Raw genomic sequence first — 15,134 nt, forward strand, 5'->3', positions numbered from 1 at the left:
TATAATATTTTCTTATTATTCTACAATGAAGATAACATCTTATTATCATACTAAAAATACTATCTACTACACGAGGGTCATTAAGACTATCTACAATACGAGGGTCATTACTAGGAATAAGGTAAAATTTACACGTATGTTAGCTAAAAAATAGAAAATCATTCCCCTCCCTTTCTGTATCTACATTCATCAGACACCTTTTGGCACTCTTCTTGAACTGGTTCATGCTATGACTGGCTTTGACATGTGCGGGCAGTCTGTTCCATTCCTTTATTGCTGTACAATAAAAGGTGTTTGAAGCCTGGCCACTGACTGTGGGTACTACAAAGCTGTGCTTTCTCCCCCTAGTACTATGATTGCTTTGGTTCCCAACCTTGACAAAATTGACAGCAAGATATTCTGGACATTGTTTGCGAGCAATTTTATAAACATGATTTAGCTTCAGTTGTTTTACTCTGTCTTCAACATTCAGCATATCCAACTGCTGTAATTCATCCTGGCCTACATGTTCTCTTGGTCCCAGCCCCAGGATGAATCTTACGATTTTGTTCTGGGTGATTTGCAGTCTATCTTTCAGTTTTTTTGTCAAGGCAGAGTACCAAGAAGAGCAAGCGTAATTCATATGGCATTGTATAAGGGCTAGACATAGGGTCCTGCGAGCCTCAGTAGGTAGACACTGTGCTTGTCTATACAGGAACTTCAGTCTGGCATTCGCTTTCTTTACTACACTGTTCCCTATCAATTCTCCTGACATGCATGGGTCAAAGGGGATTCCCAAATATTTTACTGATGAAACCAAAGTGATGGGCTCCCCATTACATTGAACATTAAAATTATTTACCCTTCTCAGTTTATGTTTCGTGCCAAAGAGAATGGCTTCAGTTTTCCCTAGGTGTAATGATAGTTTGTTGTCTACTAACCATTTGCTGCAGGACTCCAGTTCCAGTGTTAAAACATTAGCAATATCTTGTGGGTCTTTACCTGACACTAACAGAGCACTGTCATCTGCATACAGTAGGAGTTTGCACTTGACACTGATAGGCATATCATTGACATAACATAAGAATAATAAGGGACCCAGAATACTACCTTGGGGAACTCCACATGTTATCGGCAGGGGTTCTGATTCTGTTTTGTTGATTTTGACTATTTGTCTCCTGTTGCTAAGGTAGGACTTAAACCAGTCTACAGAACCTATACCGATAGCTTGAAGTTTATTACATAATATATTGTGGTTGACAGTATCGAAGGCCTTTTGCAAGTCTAAGGTTACCATACCTATGAGGTTCCCCTTTGACATTTCAGTTCTCAGGTAATCCATCAGATTAATAAGGGAGGTGTCGGTTGAGTAGGATCTTCTAAAGCCCGATTGATAGCTATGGAGAATGTTGTTGTCATTAAGGTACTTAACTACTTGAGAATACACCGCCCTCTCTAGAATTTTAGATATTATACTGAGTATACTAACAGGCCTATAGTTGCTTAAATCAGACCTACTATTTTTCTTGAAGATAGGAGTAACTCTGGCCTCCTTGAACCCCTCCGGTACGGTATTAGTGGTGATTGATAGATTTATTATGTGAGCAATAGGGATTGACAGTTCAGAAGCACCATCTTTTAGGAACTTAGACGGGATGTTATCAGGGCCTGTGCTCTTAGTTGGGTTTAACCTGCTTAGTTCTTTTTGAATAAAGTCAAGAGATACACTTATTAGTTGACAACTGTTTGGGGTTACCCCTTTATTGGTATAGTATGTTTGAAACTTATCAGAGTCTGTGTTAAAGGTATTTGATGCAGCTGGTAGTTTACTTACTAGTGTTGATGCAACAGATGTGTAGTAGGAATTAAAGCAATTTGCCACCTTAGATGTTTCGTGGCATACCTCATTATCGATAGTGAGTACTATGTTAGACCTATCTACTGGCTTATGGCTATACCCCAACTGTTTTAGTTGTTGCCAGAGCTTTCTGGGGTTATGCTTATACTCTTCAATTTTTGAGCAGTAGTGCTTTGCCTTTGCTCATTTTATAAGTCTCTGTACTCTGTTCCTCACCCTTTGGAATTCATTTAGTGCTGCAATATCCTGTCTGTTTGCTTTAAATCTTTTTAGCAGCTGGTCTCTGAATTTCATATTATCTAATATCTCAGTATTCATCCAGGGTTCAGTTCTTCGTTTAATCCTAACCTCTTTAACTGGTGCAATATTATCAAGGATGGTAGTGAACATTGTTTTGAATTTTCCCAGGCATCGTTTACGTCCGTGCAACTTGTTATCTCTGTCCAGTCACAATTGTGTAGCCTATTTACCAGTGTTTCTTTACTGTAGTTTCTAGTTGACCTCATTTTTATTGTCCTGTGTAGGCCTATCCTATCCCTAGTGATTTTCCTGGTGCAGTAAATGATGAAATGATCACTAAGACCTGTGGTAATGACGCCTGATTGACTAATGTTCTCAGAGCGGTTACAAAGTATGTGGTCAATTAGGGTGGCTGAGAACTGTGTGATCCGGGTTGGAGTATTAATTAGTTGAGTGTAACTATTTAATCCTAGAATTTGCTTATACCTTTTGCATAGCCCGTTATTTTGCTGCTGAAAACAGATATTGAAGTCGCCCAGTATTACTGTCTCGCAATTGTTTTCAACTCCGGACAAGACTCTGGAAAAGTCTTCTAAGAACTGGTCCTGGGTAGGAGGGCGGTAACTAGTTCCTACTAAGATGGGTTTGGTCTTAGGAAGCAGCACTTCAAACCATAGAATCTCCAGTTTATTGTTATTTAAATCAGGTCTTGGGTTGTAAGCTAAGTCATTTCTAATGTAGGCACATACTCCACCACCCTTTCTGTTCCTATCTAAGCGTTTTATATTGTAACCATCTATTTTGACCTCGTCGTCAGTCACCGTATCATCCAACCAAGATTCAGAGATGGTTATAACTGCCGCCCTAATTTTGTTAGCTAGAATCCTAATCTCTGCCAATTTAGGAAGAAGTGATCTTGCATTGACATGAATAAAGTGAAGGCCTGTTTTCATAAAACAATCATAATCATCAATATATGGCAATGGGTCATTTGTATTAAAATTAGGTAAATCAATGTCATCACTGCTAAAGGGTAACTGTGCCAAAGTGCATTTGTTACACACAAAATGAATTCTGGCACCGTTGCTATAATTGTACATACATCCATCATGCACCCACCCCTTACACATTTTACATAAGGTGCCTTTTCTGTTTTTCATGCGTACTTTAGTACAGTGTATGCACCTGTTTGGTAGTGTTTGAGATAGTAATGGATGTATTGTCTCACATTGACCTATGTATGCATTACATATGGAGTTAAGGTTATCATTCCTAGCTACTAGATCGTCATTATCGCCGTCATTTATCTGTCTGTTTTGCCTCTGCACAATAGTTTGAGGTCCTGGATTAATTTGGATATCACCACTTAAGAGCGCTACAATAAGAGCTGTGTGCCACTGTTTTTGTTTGGGTATGCGGTGTTGCCATACCTTGCAGCGATAGTGACATTTACTTTTCTGGTAGGATGGCAACTGTTGGGCTTTTACTGTCCAGGGCACTGTTACTCCATTCACCTTTTCCAGCCCCCATGACTGATTTCTTTCTTCATGGAATTGAAGAAGAAATATAAATATAATTATGGCAGCCTGTACCCCCCTAATGCCTGCCATTATCACTCTTCTCTCTTTTACTCATATACAATAATATTTATTTCTCTTTTCCAGTCCCTAGTACACTTAGTATCTGCTTTAGCAATCACCACTGAATTACTAGTAAAATTTCCTCTTCAAAACCCTCTTCACTGCTTACAGTTAACCCCTTATTACACACTCCCCTTCCCATCTCACTTCACAGTCTGGCTTCCCCAATTAACTTCTAACTCCTTTCCATTCTGGTAGATCAGAAAGGTTTAATCCATGGTTTTATCCTTCCAAATCCCCCTCAATTCCATTTATCGGGGGTTGTGTGGTGTTGTTGACTGCCTGACCTGTTCTGCTGACTCAGCCATTTTTAAAACACTGAGGGGAGTAACGCCACCTACAACCTGACTTTCCTTGAGTTTTTAGATATATTTGGCGTTTTCTGCTATGATTCTCTCACTGTACACTGGTCAGCTGAATATAGGTCAGCTACTAAAACATTAACCTTGACTGTTTAACTATTCAGTTCTTTCTCACGACTGGCACTGAGGGATATCCGACCTATAACCTTGGAGTTTTGTACTGTTGATTTGACGATGTCTCCTGTGTTTCCCTTTCGTTAGCACTGGTACAGGTGATATGATGGTGGTACAGATATGATGCTACTGTCAACAGATGAACGTCAGTAAAGATGAGAATTTCACTTCGCTAGTTGTACGTCTGGCAGTAGCGGCTGTTTGGATGCCAGTCAGCCATGTTTAAATGCTCAATTCTTTCCCTCGTTTGGCACTGAAGAAAAAAGTCCTACAGACCTGTCATTTCCTTGGAGATTTAGTTGATCAGATTTTCTGCCGTGTTGTCTTCCCATTAAACACTGGTGCAGTTGATATGGAGGTCAGTTATTTCATTGTAGTGGAAAACGTCTCATGTCTGGTTCACGTCTGGCAGCAGGTCTGGTACTTGAATGCCGGTCCCTCTTTTGTCATATTTAGTCCATTTCGTTGTCGTCACCGTCAGTTTTTATGTCACTATAGGTTCCTTGCATGTTGTTGCAGCAGTACTTGCAAATTTGGCCATCACTGGAGTTCGGATAGGCCAAGGGGACGGCAAGATATAGGAGCAGCCTTGTTGCTGCTTGCTGCGGCTGCGGGAGGAACAAGATACATCTGTTCACACTAGTAACATTATTTCATAAAATTATAACTCCTTTTCAAATCATATACTAATGAATGGTTATAATTATAACGATTTATAAAGGGGTGGACCGTTAACCTTGATTATAATCAAGGTTAATTTCTCACCCCCCATGGCCTGTATAACCTTACGGGATTAGCTCTTCACCATGAATATATTATTATGAACAATAATAATAATAACTCTCAGGACACTTATCATTATTATCCAGATTGTACGATGACCTTGATGGTAACTTAGTCAATTATAATAATATCGCAAAATTCACTCAATTATTAAATGATCACGGCAGTAATTATTTAATAATCAGGCTTACCTGCTGTTTAGAGAGGAACATGTGATATTCTATATGCTTTATAGCAAGATTGTCCACCCTGGGGCGCATGCATCTCGAAAGGTTGAATGGTGTTTCAGCAGTGGGTGCATGATAGCTCCCTGTGATACAACAGTATTATACGAGATGGGATGTGGGGGTGGGGATTAATTTGGCTTGGGTGCACCAGCTAATAAACGTTAAACAATTGTGCTTTATAGTGCTACAGGGATGTAACACAAATCAGTTTGGATCTTCTGTACCTTTCCTCGCAGTTCCTTATGTTATTCTTGGAGTGATAATTGTGGGCTAAAATTTATTCGCTTATGTTATTTCCATTGTAATGTGAGGTAGCTATTATTTTTTCTGGGAAGCATGTTTGAATAAACTGATGGCATTATACAAAATATTCACTTATAAGTTATGATATTCGTATCCATTATATATTGCAGAAAACATTTTAGTTGCTTTATAAAGAATTATTGCATAAACTTAAAGTCAACATAATGTGAATAAAGTGGAACCCTGGTTTTCAAAATTAATCCATTCCAGAAGTTCATTTTAAAACCGAAACATGCGAAAATCGAATCAATATTTCCCATAAGAAATAATGTAAATACAATTAATCCGTCCCAGATACCCAAAAAAATTCACAAAAAAATTAATTTTTTAAAGAATGTGACACTAATATCAACTCTACGACTTATTTATCTACACAATTGATCTAATAAGACATAAATAATATAAATATCATGGAAACCTGATATACAGACCAATAGCACTAACATCCCATATCATAAAAATCTTTGAAAGGGTCCTAAGAAGCAAGATCACCTCCCATCTAGAAACCCATCAGTTACACAACCCAGGGCAACATGGGTTTAGAACAGGTCGCTCCTGTCTGTCTCAACTATTGGATCACTACGACAAGGTCCTAAATGCACTAGAAGATAAAAAGAATGCAGATGTAATAAATACAGACTTTGCAAAAGTCTTCGACAAGTGTGACCATGGCGTAATACCGCACAAAATGCGTTCTAAAGGAAAAACAGGAAAAGTCAGTGGATGGATCTATAATTTCCTCACTAACAGAACACAGAGAGTAGTCATTAACAGAGTAAAGTCCGAGGCAGCTACAGTGAAAAGCTCTGTTCCACAAGGCACAGTACTCGCTCCCATCTTGTTCCTCATTCTCATATCTGACATAGACAAGGATGTCAGCCACAGCACCGTGTCTTCCTTTGCAGATGACACCCGAATCTACTTGACAGTGTCTTCCATTGCAGACACTGCAAGGCTCCAGGCGGACATCAACCAAATCTTTCAGTGGGCTGCAGAAAACAATATGAAGTTCAACGATGAGAAATTTCAATTACTCAGATATGGTAAACACGAGGAAATTAAATCTTCGTCAAAGTACAAAACAAATTCTGGCCACAAAAATAGAGCGAAACACCAACGTCAAAGACCTGGGAGTGATCATGTCGGAGGATCTCACCTTCAAGGACCATAACATTGTATCAATCGCATCTGCTAGAAAAATGACAGGATGGATAATGAGAACCTTCAAAACTAGGGAGGCCAAGCCCATGATGACACTCTTCAGGTCACTTGTTCTATCTAGGCTGGAATATTGCTGCACACTAACAGCACCTTTCAAGGCAGGTGAAATTGCTGACCTAGAAAATGTACAGAGAACCTTCACGGCGCGCATAACGGAGATAAAACACCTCAATTACTGGGAGCGCTTGAGGTTCCTAAACCTGTATTCCCTGGAATGCAGGCGGGAGAGATACATGATTATATACACCTGGAAAATCCTAGAGGGACTAGTACCGAACTTGCACACGAAAATTACTCACTAAGAAAGCAAAAGACTTGGCAGACGATGCACCATCCCCCCAATGAAAAGCAGGGGTGTCACTAGTACGTTAAGAGACCATACAATAAGTGTCAGGGGCCCGAGACTGTTCAACTGCCTCCCAGCACACATAAGGGGGATTACCAACAGACCCCTGGCAGTCTTCAAGCTGGCACTGGACAAGCACCTAAAGTCAGTTCCTGATCAGCCGGGCTGTGGCTCGTACGTTGGTTTGCGTGCAGCCAGCAGCAACAGCCTGGTTGATCAGGCTCTGATCCACCAGGAGGCCTGGTCACAGACCGGGCCGCTGGGGCGTTGACCCCTGGAACTCTCTCCAGGTAAACTCCAGGTAAATACACTCTAGAATGAATAAAATATGTCATTACGTTTAGTATCATAATATTAAGTTTAACCTACCTTATTCAAAAGTCTAGTTTTAGAGTCACTCTCAATCTTATCATTACAAGCATTCATCCTGATATTAACCTTTTATTAAATGACTTACACACATCAACCAGCAACTGTAATTATTATACAGCAGACCAAGCAAAGACATTACTCAGAGCCAACAATAACATAACTATCTTTAATTACAATGTCAAATCCTTAAGCAAACATTATGATGACCTCACGATGACCTTACGATGCCTTACGATGCATACCAGTATACCAATCATTGCACTCATTGAAACCTGGCTAAAGCCTGGTACTAAAGATGTCTATGGCATTCCTAATTACACAGCCATACACAACTGTAGGACAGGACAGCAAGGGGGTGAAACAGTTATATACTACTCAGATCAACTTGAATGTATCAAAAATTCTTGCACAAGGGATGAACATGGAGAATGTATTATAGATAAATTTAAATCAAAAGACCTGCAAAAACACCTCACAGTGATAAACATCTACAGAGTACCACAGTCAAGCATTTACCATTTTAGTGAAAAATTAGGAAACATGATAACTGATGCACATACGAACAAAGATCACTTGCTGTTCACACGAGATTTCAACATAAATCTGCTATATGACCTGGACCCACAGGTAACCGAATTCACAAACATTAGCAACTGCTTGTTGCTACCAACAATAACAAAACCTACAAGAATCTCCGGGACTAGTATCTCTTCATTAGACCTTAAAATCAGGCATAATCTCAGACAACACCACAGACCACTACCCTACCTTTTTCATAACCAACCTAGGTAAATTCACCCAAGACACTATACAACGAGACAGCTGTTAATAACTTTATAACAGCTAAGATTAATGTCGAATTGCATAATGAGCTTGAAACATATACAGATACGGATGAATGCATTAATAATTTTCTAAAAAAAAACCACTACCTATGTAACAAGCATTGCCCTAAAAAACTAAACAGATCACAGCTAAAAGACTGAACAGTCCCTGGCTAACACCCAGCATCCATCCTTAAATCCATTAACCCGAAGCACCTATATGAAAAACAGTAGAGAATGGGTCAAATAACTAGAGACCATTCTAAACATTACTTGTCAGTCCTTACCAGTCTGATAAGAAGGTCAAAAAAATTGTATTATGAGAACAGATTACATAACATTAAAGGTGATATGAAAAAGACCTGGAAAACCCTATTTGAAATTCTAGGACCTAAAAAGATATCCAAAAAAACAATCAAATTAACAAAATCAGATGAACCCCTACTCCCACCAACTGAAACAGCAGACTCAATGTTTTCTTCTCCACCATAGGAAAGAATGTAGCGCACAAAATCTCAAGCTAAAACACCCGTCCATCAGACTACCTCATGGGCACCTACCCGAATACACTATTCCTATCCCAAACCAACCCAATAGAATCCTCGCTCATCATCTACCACCTTTTAATGTACAAAAAAGCTTCTCAAGTACTGTCACCAATTATTGCAACATTCTTTAACAAATCCATTATATCCTCCACCTTCCCAGCAATTCTCAAAATAGCGAGGGTCGCCCTGATTCACAAAGGAAGAGATCAAGCAGACTTGAATAACTATAGACCAATATCTAATTTACCTCTGCTCTCTAAAATCTTTGAAAAATTAATTCATAGACATCTATTTCTGCCTCATCTCACACAACATACTCAACCCCTGTCAGTTTGATTTCAGGACTTATAAAAGCATAAATGATGCTATCATACACATGCTAGAACTAATGTACACCGCTCTCGAGAAGAAAGAAGCCCCTCTGGGAATCTTCATTGATTTACATAAGGCTTTTGATGTAGTCGACAATGATTTGCTGCATATTAAATTAACACACTACGGTATAAGAGGGCACTCCCTCAACTACCTAAAGTCATACCTTAGTAACAGAAACCAATATGTGTACACAAATGGAGCAAACTCTTCCACACATAATCAGTCGGTGTCCCACAAGGAAGTGTCCTTGGCCCACTCAAACTCATACATATTGCAGATAACACTACATACGTCTTCTCTCACCCAAACCCAGTCATACTGGTCAACACTGTTAATGCTGAATTGCAGAAAATATCCTCCTGGATGATGACTAATAAGCTCACCCTCAATACTGACAAAACCTATTTCATTTAGTTTGGAAACAGAGCTACAAATGTTCCACTTAACATAGCGCTAAACGGATCACCCATCACAAGACTTACAGAGGGAAAATTCATAGGAATCCACCTTGACAGTAGCCTCAAATTCCAAACACATATACAACAAATTTCTAAGAAAATCTCCAAGACAGTGGGCATACTATCAAAGATATGGTACTATGTTCCACAATCAGCTCTCCTTGCACTGTATCATTCACTCATCTACCCTTTCTCACATATGGAATTTGTGCATGGGGATCAACAACATTAAATCACCTAAGACAACTAATAACTCAGCAAAAGGCTGCAGTCAGAATGATAACAAATTTCCACTCCCGACAGCATAATCCACCAATATTCAAAAGTCTAAAACTGCTCACCATTAAGAACATCCATACTTATTCTTGTGCCTACTACATACAAAGAACACAACAATCAAACATAAACCCTCCACTCAAACTTCTCCTCACCAACCTTATTACTGTGAGCGCTTGAAGTTCCTGAACCTGTATTCCCTGGAACGCAGGCGGGAGAGATACATGATTATATACACCTGGAAAATCCTAGAGGGACTAGTACCGAACTTGCACACGAAAATCACTCACCACGAAAGCAAAAGACTTGGCAGACGATGCACCATCCCTCCAATGAAAAGCAGGGGTGTCACTAGCACGTTAAGAGACCATACAATAAGTGTCAGGGGCCCGAGACTATTCAACTGCCTCCCAGCATACATAAGGGGGATTACCAATAGACCCCTGGCAGTCTTCAAGCTGGCACTGGACAAGCACCTAAAGTCGGTACCTGACCATCCGGGCTGTGGCTCGTACGTTGGTTTGCGTGCAGCCAGCAGTAACAGCCTGGTTGATCAGGCTCTGATCCACTAGGAGGCCTGGTCACAGACCGGGCCGCGGGGGCGTTGACCCCCGGAATTTTCTCCAGGTAAACTCCAGGAGGCGACTCACACAAGTCAATTAATACCCAGGTACCCATTTTACTAATGGGCGAACATAGACAACCGGTGTAAGGAAACACTCCCAATGATTCCACCCTTGTCGGGAACTGAACCCGGAACCTCTCTCTCTCTCTCTGTATATATATATATATATATATATATATATATATATATATATATATATATATATATATATATATATATATATATGTATATATATATATATATATATATATATATATATATATATATATATATATATATATATATATATATATATATATATATATATATATATATATATATATATATATACAGTGCTAATCACAGTATGATGCCGGGTGAGTGCTCCTGCATAATGCCTTGATGAAAATCAAAGACCTGCCATACAGGTTTTTTTTTTCCATCAGCGCATTATGCCGGGTAGCAGCCGTTAGCATGACGTCACTGCCTGCCACCACACTGCACAGTGACTCCTCAGTGCTCACGTGGCTGCTGTGGTGAAAGAAGTGTTGTACTTTTGTCTCTCATCCACCCCACCTTTTGTCCGGTGTTGCCTTTGGTTTTGGGGCTATACATGTTTGATTATGGGTCAACGGAAGTCTTTAACACCTGAAATTATAGCTCGAATCACAGGGCTTTACAAAGCTGGGCACCAGACTAAAGAAATAGTGGAGAATGATGGTGTGTGCGAGCGTTCAGTGAGGAACTGGGTGCAGTGTTTCAAGGCTGATGGCGGTGTCGAGTTACCATCTGCCTAACCTCGGCCTGGCACCTCGTGTTAAAGAAGTAGTTAGTGAGTACACCTAAGATAACTTCTGGAGAACTGAAAGAAAAGAACCCATATCTTCTCTCAGAGGTGTCTGTAAGAACTACTAACAGACGTGTGTCAGAACTGGGTTACAGTAATCACTGCCAGGTTAAGAAACCGATCCTCTCCAAGCCACAGAAAGGACTTAATTTTAAATGAGTTCTTGCTAATTGATCAGTTTTACCTATTAGGCACGACATATATATATATATATATATATATATATATATATATATATATATATATATATATATAAATATATATATATATATATATATATATATATATATATATATATATATATATATATATATATATATATATATATATATATATATATATATAAATATATATATATTATATATATATATATATATTATATATATATATATATATATATATATATATAAATATATATAAATATATATATATATATATATATATATATATATATATATATATATATATATATATATATATATATATATATATATATATATATATATATATATATATATATACATTTATCGGCCTAGGAAAGGTTGGAGGGATAAAGGAGGTTTTTGTGAGGGGCTTGGACTTCTAGCAAGCATACGTGAGCATGTTAGATAGGAGCGAATGGAGACAAATGGTTTTTATGACTTGACGTGCTGTTGGAGTGTGACCAAGGTAGCATTTAAAAAGGGACTCAATGAAACCGGCAGGCCGGATTTGAGTCCTGGAGATGGGAAGTACAGGACTACACTCTGGAGGAGGGGTCTTTATGTTGCAGTTTTATAACTGTAGTGTAAGCGTGCCTCTGGCAAGGCAGTGATGGAGTGAATGATGAAAGTTTTTCCGACGCACAGAACCACCAAATCCTAAAAGAATCATGCACCCAGCTGAGCTAGGTGTTTACCGTGATCTGAGGACATATGGTGGTGCGTGGGTGTCTCTGAGCTAATTTCATTCTCCTCCCCTTTTGGTGTACTAGCCTCAACAAGCAGTATTTTACATTACTGTACCCAAGAACGAGTGGTATTGATCAATGACAATGACATTAGTACACCAAAAGGGAGAAGAATGAAATTAGCTCAGAAGCACTTACACCACTGTATGTCCTCGAATCAAGGTAACACACCTAGCTCTGCTGGGTGCTTGATTCTTGTAGGATTTGGTGGTCCTGTGAGTTAGAGCATCATGTGGTGTTTGCTCACCATTAGGCGGGACAAAAAATAGGTTCGAGTTCTTGGACGACCTTCTCGACTTACGACCACTTGTACTTACGACCATAATGTTTACAGCTTAGCTTAAGTTATTTTGTACTTTTCTGTTCAGGCATAGGAATGTTTTCGTATGTTTTCATGCATAAGAATGTTTTGTATGCAAATAAACAACTTTAGTTCCACTTGTGTCCATTTTGACTTATAATCTGTTGGTCGGAACCAAGGTCGGTCGTAAATGGTATTTACATACATACATACATACATGCATACATACATATATATATATATCTAATATATATATATATATATATATATATATATATATATATATATATATATATATATATATATATATATATATATATATATATTTATACAGTGGACCCTCGACCAACGATGGCATCGATTAACGATAAATCTGACTAGCGATACATTTTAACGCAAAAATTTTGCCTCAACTAGCGCTAAAAAACTCGACCAACACTATTCGTTCCGTCTGAGACTCGTCCACTTCTGGCCAGTGTTTACAAGCCAGCCAGCCACCGCGGTCGCTTCCAAGCATACAATCGGAACATTTCATATTATCACAACCTTTTTAGTGATTGCACCTGCAAAATAAGTCACCATGGGCGCCAAGAAAGCTTCTAGTGCCAACCCTACAGCAAAAAGGGTGAGAATTACTATGGATATGAAGAAATAGATCATTGCTAAGTATGAAAGTGGAGTGCGTGTCTCCGAGCTGGCCAAGTTGTACACAAAACCCCAATTAACCATCGCTACTATTGTGGCCAAGAAAACGGCAATCAAGGAAGCTGTTCTTGCCAAAGGTGCAACTATGTTTTTGAAACTGAGATCGCAAGTGATAGAAGATGTTGAGAGACTGTTATTGGTGTGGATAAATGAAAAACAGATAGCAGGAGAGAGCATCTCTCAAGCGATCATATGTGAAAAGGCTAGGAAGTTGCATGAGGATTTAATTAGAAAAATGCAAGCAACTAGTGGTGATGTGAGTGAATTTAAGGCCAGCAAAGGTTGGTTTGAAAGATTTAAGAATCGTAGTGGCATACATAGTGTGATAAGGCATGGTGAGGATGCCAGTTTGACCAAAAAGCAGCTGAAAAATATGTGCAGGAATTCAAGGAGTACATAGACAGTGAAGAATTGAAACCTGAACAAGTGTTTAATTGTGACACTGGCAATGTTGTGAAACACTATAGGAATGTCATAAAGGAACGGGAGGTACAGGCCTCTATGGACAGATATGTTGTGCGACAGAGGTCCAGTGACTCTCAAGCTGGTCCTAGTGGCATTAAAAGAAGAAGGGAAGTAACCCAGAAAAAGAACTTGCCACCTCAAGTCCTAATGGAAGGGGATTCCCCTTCTAAACACTAACACCATCAACACTCTCCCCTCCTCCCACCCCATCAATCATCACCAGATCTTCAATAAAGGTAAGTGTCATGTAACTGTGCATGTCTTCTTCAGTTTTTGTATTAAAATTAATATTTTATGTGGTAAAAAATTTTGTTTTCAACTTTTGGGTGTCTTGCATGGTTTAATTTGATTTCCATTATTTCTTATGGGGAAAATTAACTCTACTAACGATAATTTCGATTTAACGATGAGCTCTCAGGAACGGATTAATATCGCTGGTCGAGGGTCCACTGTAGTTATATATGCAAAACAACCATATGGGAATTGAATGATAGCTCTAGGCCTTTCGTACCGCAGTCAATACATCATCAGAAGCTTGCAGTGTTGCATAAAAATGGAGGAAGCTGAAGCAAATATGTTCAGAAGAAGTGTCTTTATTCGCAGGAGTTAGGGAGGAGGCGATAAGTACCCCAGCCATACCAATACCTGGTGCCCAGTGCTAGAAAGATTGAAAATTTAGTCAGACTTCGATATGATATAAAAGACTGGCAATTGCCTTATGAGTTTTCTGTATGTCTAGAAAACGGCTCCACAGCTGACATATTTAAAGGGACTCATATAAACAGATATCTGTAGTTCATCCAAAGAAACACAACCAGAGTTTATCTATCTCACAAGATTCTTAGGCAGATGCTGGTCTAACCGTCAAGGAGAAGCAGGAAAACAGCCCCTAATTCCTCGGTGTGGAACTACAACACTTAAGACAATCCAAAGCATTTGCATAGGAGTCTAGCTTTAGGCTATGCACAATAGCTTCAACTATAATTGAATCTAATTTGAATAAGCTTCCACTTTTAAGTAAAAGGACACAAATGCAACTAATGTAATTCTACCATTATTAATACAAGCTGCCACTGTTTTATATAATGAACATTTATCATGTTTTATAATTGCGGATTCTACAATATTCCAGTCTGTGGAAATTTATTTGGTCCAAATAGTTCCACAGCTCAGATCCAGCATGAGCGTCTGGTCGTCTGAGCCGAGCGACCCTTAAACCCTCCCAAACAAGCAAGGCATTCTCTGGTTGGCGGTTGGTAAGCTTATTTAATTTATAGATTTACTCTTCAGGGAAGGAGTAGGTAGGTTTACTGGTAATACACTAATATTAGGTTTAC

General features: G+C 38.9%; 1 protein-coding gene across 1 annotated transcript in view; it reads right to left on the reverse strand.

Annotated features, from left to right (window-relative positions):
* LOC128700276 (uncharacterized) overlaps positions 1-15,134 on the reverse strand; it is a 191,817-nt gene that overhangs the window by 44,324 nt on the left and 132,359 nt on the right. The window lies entirely within an intron of this gene.

This window comes from Cherax quadricarinatus, chromosome 71 (assembly GCF_038502225.1).
Source record: "Cherax quadricarinatus isolate ZL_2023a chromosome 71, ASM3850222v1, whole genome shotgun sequence".
NCBI lineage: Eukaryota > Metazoa > Arthropoda > Malacostraca > Decapoda > Parastacidae > Cherax > Cherax quadricarinatus.